Here is a 6,201-nt window from a genome sequence, read left to right on the forward strand (position 1 = left end):
TCCTAATGGTGAGGACCCTGCTTGGGATTCTCTCTCTCTCCCTCTCTGCCCCTCCCCTAGTCTCTCTGTCTGTCTCTAATAAATAAATAAACAAACAAACAAACAAACAAAAAAAACAGAGATGGTGCACTATGTGACAAGGATGAGAGTTGAGGACACGATATTGACTGAAATAAGCCAATCACAGAAGGACAAACACTGCAGGATTCCACTCATATGAGTTATCAAAAATAGTCAAGTTCATAAAAACAAAAAATGAAATGGTGGGCCAATGAGATACCACCTCACACTGGTCAGAAGCTAAAATTATAAGTCAGGAAAAACAGATGTTGGTGAGGATGTGGAGAAAGAAGAATGCTATTGCACTGTTTGTGGAGATGCAAACTGGTGCAGCCACTCTGGAAAAGAGTATGGAAGTTCTTCAAAAAATTAAAAATAGAACTACCCTATGACTCAGCAATTACACTACTAGGAATTTGCCAAAGGATACAAAAATGCTGATTTGATTTGAAAAGGCACATGCACCCCAATGTTTATAGCAGCACTATCAACAATAGCTAAATTATGGAAAGAGCCCAAATATCTGTCAATTGATGAATGGATTAAGAAGAGATATATATAATGGAATACTACTCAATGATGAAAAAGAATGAAATCTTGCCATTTGAAACAATGTGGATGGAACTGGAGGGTATTATGCTAAGCAAACTAAGTCCGAGAAAGACAGATATCATGTGATTTCACTCATATGTGGAATTTGAGAAATTTAACAAATGATCATAGGGGAAGGGAAAGAAAAATAAGATAAAAACAGAGAGGGAGGAGGGCTTGAGGGTGGGGGTGGGCTAAATGGGGAAGGGGCATTAAGGAGGACACTTGTTGGGAGAAGCACTGGGTGTTCTACATAGGGGTTGAAACACTGGATTTTAGTCCCGAAATCTTTATTGCACTATATGCTAACTAACTGGATGTAAATTAAAAAATAAATAAAAATTGGTACAAAAGCAGACACTTAGGTCAATGGAACAGAATAGAGGACCCAGAAATGGAGCCACAAATGTATGTCCAACTAATCTTTGACACAGCAGAAAAGAATATCCAATGGAATAAATATAGTCTCTTCAGCAAATGGTGTTGGGAAAAATGGACAGTGACATGCACAAAAATGAACCTGGACCACCTTTTTACACCACACACAAAAATAAACTCAAAAACGGATGAAAGACCTCAATGTAAGACAGGAAGCCATCAAAATCCTAAAGGAGAAAGCAGGCAAAAACTTCTTTGACCTCAGCCTCAGCAACTTCTTACTCAACATGTCTCCAAAGGCAAGAGAAGCAAACACAAAAATGAACTACTGGGACCTCATCAAAATAAAAAGCTTCTGCACAGCCAAGGAAACAATCAGCAAAACTAAAAGGCAACCGACGGAATGGGAGAAGATATTTGCAAATGACATATCAGATAAAAGGTTAGTACCCAGAATCTATAAAGAACTTATCAAACTCAACACCCAAAAGCCAAATAATGCAGTGAAGAAATGGCAAGAGACATGAATGGACACTTTTCTAAAGAAGACATCCAGATGGCTAACAGACACATGAAAAAATGCTCAACATCACTCATCATCAGGGAAATACAAATTAAAACCACAATGAGATATCAACTCACACCAGTCGGAAACTCAGAATGGCTAAAATTAACTACTCAGGCAACAACAGATGTTGGCGAGGATGTGGAGAAAGAGGGTCTCTTTTGCACTGCTGATGGGAATGCAAACTGGTGCAGCCACTCTGCAAAACAGTATGGAGGTTCCTCAAAAAATTGAAAATAGAACGACCCTATGACTCAGTAATTGCACTACTAGGTATTTATCCAAGGGATATAGGTGTGCTGTTTTGAAGGGGCACATGCACCTCAATGTTTATGGCAGCACTATTGACAATAGCCAAAGTATGGAAAGAGCCCAAATGTCCATCGATGGATGAATGGATAAAGAAGATGTGGTATATATACAATGAAGTATTACTTGGCAATCAGAAAGAATGAAATCTTGCCATCTGCAGCGACACGCATGGAACTAGAAGGTATTATGCTAAGCGAAATAAGTCAGTCAGGGAAAGACAAATATCATATGACTTCATTCATATGTGGAATTTAAGATACAAAAACAGATGAACATAAGGGAAGGGAAGCAAAAATAATATAAAAACAGGGAGAGGGACAAAACATAAGAGACTCTTAAATACAGAGAACAAACAGAGGGTTGCTGGAGGGGCTGCGGGTGGGGGGATGGGCTAAATGGGTAAGGGGCATGAAGGAGGACACTTGTTGGGATGAGCACTGAATGTTATACACAGGGGATGAATCACTGGAATCTACTCCTGAAAACATTACTGCACTATATGCTAACTAACTTGGATGTAAATTAAAAATAAATAAATAAATTTTTAAAAATTAAACAAACAAAAAACAGAGAGGGAGACAAACCATAAGAGACTCTTAAATACAGGGAACAAACGGAGGGTTGATGGGGGTGGGGGGTTAAATGGGTAGCGGGCATTAAGGAGGGCACTTTTTGGGATGGGTGTCATATGTACGAGATGGATCACTGGGTTCTACTCCTGAAGCCTAGACTATGTACGTTAACTAATTTGAGAATTGAAGAATAAAATGGTGGTTGCCAGGAGCTGGGGGTGAGGGGATATGGGGAGTTGCTGATCGGGGGTATGACAATTTAGTTATGCAAGATGAGCAAGTTCTAATAGTCTGTTGTTACAAACATTGTACCTGCGGACAAAACTGTATCATACAACTAAAAAGCTAAGAAGATAAATTTCATATTAAGGGTTCTCATCACACACACACACACACACACACACACACACACACAGAGTCATATAATCCCTAATGCCTTTAAATAAAAAATAAGCCAAATTAAACCAAACTAAACCAAACACTTACCCTGGCCCTATTTCTGCTGCTGGCTGTTATTCCATTTCTTTGTCCCCTCTGCAGCAAAACCCTTCAAAAGAGTTTTTCCCCTAGTTTTATTCAGGTAAAATTTACATATAATATTGTATTAAATTAAGATGTACTATATGTGTGTGTGTGTGTGTATTGTGCATATACATTGTGTATATATATTGTGTATATATATATATATTGTGTGTATATATATATGTATATATATATATATATATATATAATGATAATCACCACAAGTTAACATCCATCACTTTAAAAAGTTACATTTTTTTCCTGTGATGAGAACTTTTAAGACCTATTCTTTTAGCGATATTCAAATATACGAGACAGTATATTTAACTATAGCCACCATCCCGTACATTACATCCCCAGGACTTATCTCTCTTACAACTGGAAGCTTGTGCTTTTTTATAACTCTCCCCGTTTCCATCCCTCATCTTCCACTTCCGGCAAACACTTATCTGTTCTGTTCTTGAGTTTGGCTTTTTGAGAGTCCACATATAAGTGAAATCATATGATATTCATCTTGCCCTGTCTGACTTACTTCACTTACCGTAATGCTCTCCATGTCCATCCATATTGTCACAAATGGCAAGATTTCCTCATGTTTTATCACTGCAGAATATTATTCAGTCATAAATATATATTTACTTAGTCATATATATTATATATATATTCAGTCATAAATTAAATATATATATATTCAGTCATATATATACGCATGCTGCAACTTCTTTATCCAATCAGGTTGTTTCCATGACTTGACCGTTATAAGTAAAGGTACAATGAACCTAAAGGTGCCGGTATCTCATTGAGGAAGTGATTTTATTTCCTTCAGATATGTACCAGAAGTGGGACTGCGGGATCCCACGGGAGTTTGATTCTTGATTTCGTGAGGAATGTCTATACTGTTTTCCATCATGATGGTGCCGGTTTACATTCCCACCAAAGGCGCACAAGGGCTCCCTTTCCTCCAATTTTCACCAACACTTACCTCTTGTCTCTTAGATGATAGCTATTCTAACAGGTGTGAGGTGGTATCTCATTGTGTGGTTTTTATTTTCATTTCACTGATAATCACTGAGGTTGAGCACCTTTTTACCTGCCTGTTGGCCATGTGTATTTCTTCTTTGGAAAAATGTTCAGTTCCTCTGACTATTTTTTTACATGTTTATTTATTTATTTTGGGAGAGGGAGAGAGAGAGAGAGAGAGAGAGAGAGAGAGAGAGAGAACCAGCTGGAGAGGGGCAGAGAGAGAGAGGGAGAGAGAGAATTCCAAGCAAGCTCCACACTGTCGGCACAGAGCCCAACATGAAGCTCGATCTCGCAAATGCATGAGATCATGACCTGAGCCCAAACCAAGAGTTGGAGGCTTAACTGACTGAGCCACTCTGCTGCCCACTCTGACCATTTTTTTAAATTGAATTTTTTTTTACTATTAACTTGTATGAGTGCCTTACATATTTTAGACATTACCCCCTTATCAGACATAAGATGTGCAAATATTTTCTCTCATTCCATACATTGCCTTTTCATTGGGTTGATGGTTTCCTTTGTTTTCGGGCAGAGAGAGAGAGGGAGAGAGAGAATTCCAAGCAAGCTCCACACTGTCGGCACAGAGCCCAACATGAAGCTCGATCTCGCAAATGCATGAGATCATGACCTGAGCCCAAACCAAGAGTTGGAGGCTTAACTGACTGAGCCACTCTGCTGCCCACTCTGACCATTTTTTTAAATTGAATTTTTTTTTACTATTAACTTGTATGAGTGCCTTACATATTTTAGACATTACCCCCTTATCAGACATAAGATGTGCAAATATTTTCTCTCATTCCATACATTGCCTTTTCATTGGGTTGATGGTTTCCTTTGTTTTCGGTGCAGAAGCTTTTTAGTTCTATGCAGTACCATTTATTTATGTTTGCTTTTATTGTCAAACCCTAAAACTCATTGCCGAGACAGATGTCAAGGAGCTTAACCTCCGTTTTCTTCTAGGATTTTCACGGTTTCGGGTCTCACATTCAAGTCAAATGAGCAAAGGAGCGTCCTATATTGTTCGCAATCCCTCTCCTCTCATTTCCTCTTAGACGTGATCCCGTTGAAAGGTCGCCCACACCATCTTTCCAAACCTGCTGTTGTCCAGGTCACCAGTGACCTCCATGTTGCTAAAAAGAATGACAACATCTCAATTCTCATCTTTCTTGACCTCCCTACAGCATTTGAACCAGTTGATTCTGATATGTTCCTTTACCTGGCTCCAAGAACCCCACAGAACAACTTCTTGAGTTGCTGTCTCTCAGGTCTTTGGTCGGTCTTCTCCTCACCCCAACCTCTTATACTGGAGTATCCCAAGTTCCTCTTCCCAAGAGTGCCCTTGGTCCTGTTCTCTTCTTCCTTGGTGATCGCATCCAGCCTGATGGTATTTAAATATCAGGTGTATGCAAATAACCTCCAGATTTACATTTAAAGCTCAGATATCCCCTTCCAGGGTAACTCCAGACTTACACTCAGCATTTCCACTTGGATATCTGTAACTGATATCTCAGACTCAACATGCATAACACAAAACTCCTATTCTCCCCTACAAAACCTCCCTTCCATCTGAGCTGGGAGAAACTCAGCTCTTTCAGCGCTCAAGCTCAAAACCTCAGGCTACCACCAAACCTATCAGGAAATCTCCAAACTTATGTTTGGAAACGGAGCCCTTTTTACTACCTCCACCTCTACTGCTTCTATTCTCTCTCTCCTCCTCCTATCCATCGCTTGATCTACCCTTGCATTCTAGTCTCAATACAGCAACCAGAGTGATCTTTAGAAAATCGAAGTCATATCATGCCATTCCTCTGCTTAAATTTCTCAAGGGGCTCTCCATTTATCTTAAAATGAAAGGGAAAGATCTTACAGTGACCAATAATACCATGTAGGATTTAGACCCCAGGGCCACTCCGGCGTTATCCATCACCCAGTATTGGCCACCCACCTGCACAACGCCCTGAGCTAGTCACACTGGCCTCCTTAGTTTTCCTCGAACACGCAGGTACTCCACCCCCTAGGGTCATTGCACGTAGCAATTCCTCTGCCTGGGGGCTCCAGTTTGGGACGTCTGCACAGCTGAGTCCCTCCCCTCCCTGCAGTCTTTACTCGAGTGTCACATGCCCAAAGTTCTCACTCTGACCAGCTGCAGAGCACCCCCTACTCTGCTCTCCCAACGTC

The sequence above is a fragment of the Panthera tigris genome, chromosome F3 (genome assembly GCF_018350195.1).
Source record: "Panthera tigris isolate Pti1 chromosome F3, P.tigris_Pti1_mat1.1, whole genome shotgun sequence".
In the NCBI taxonomy this organism is placed as follows: Eukaryota; Metazoa; Chordata; class Mammalia; order Carnivora; family Felidae; genus Panthera; species Panthera tigris.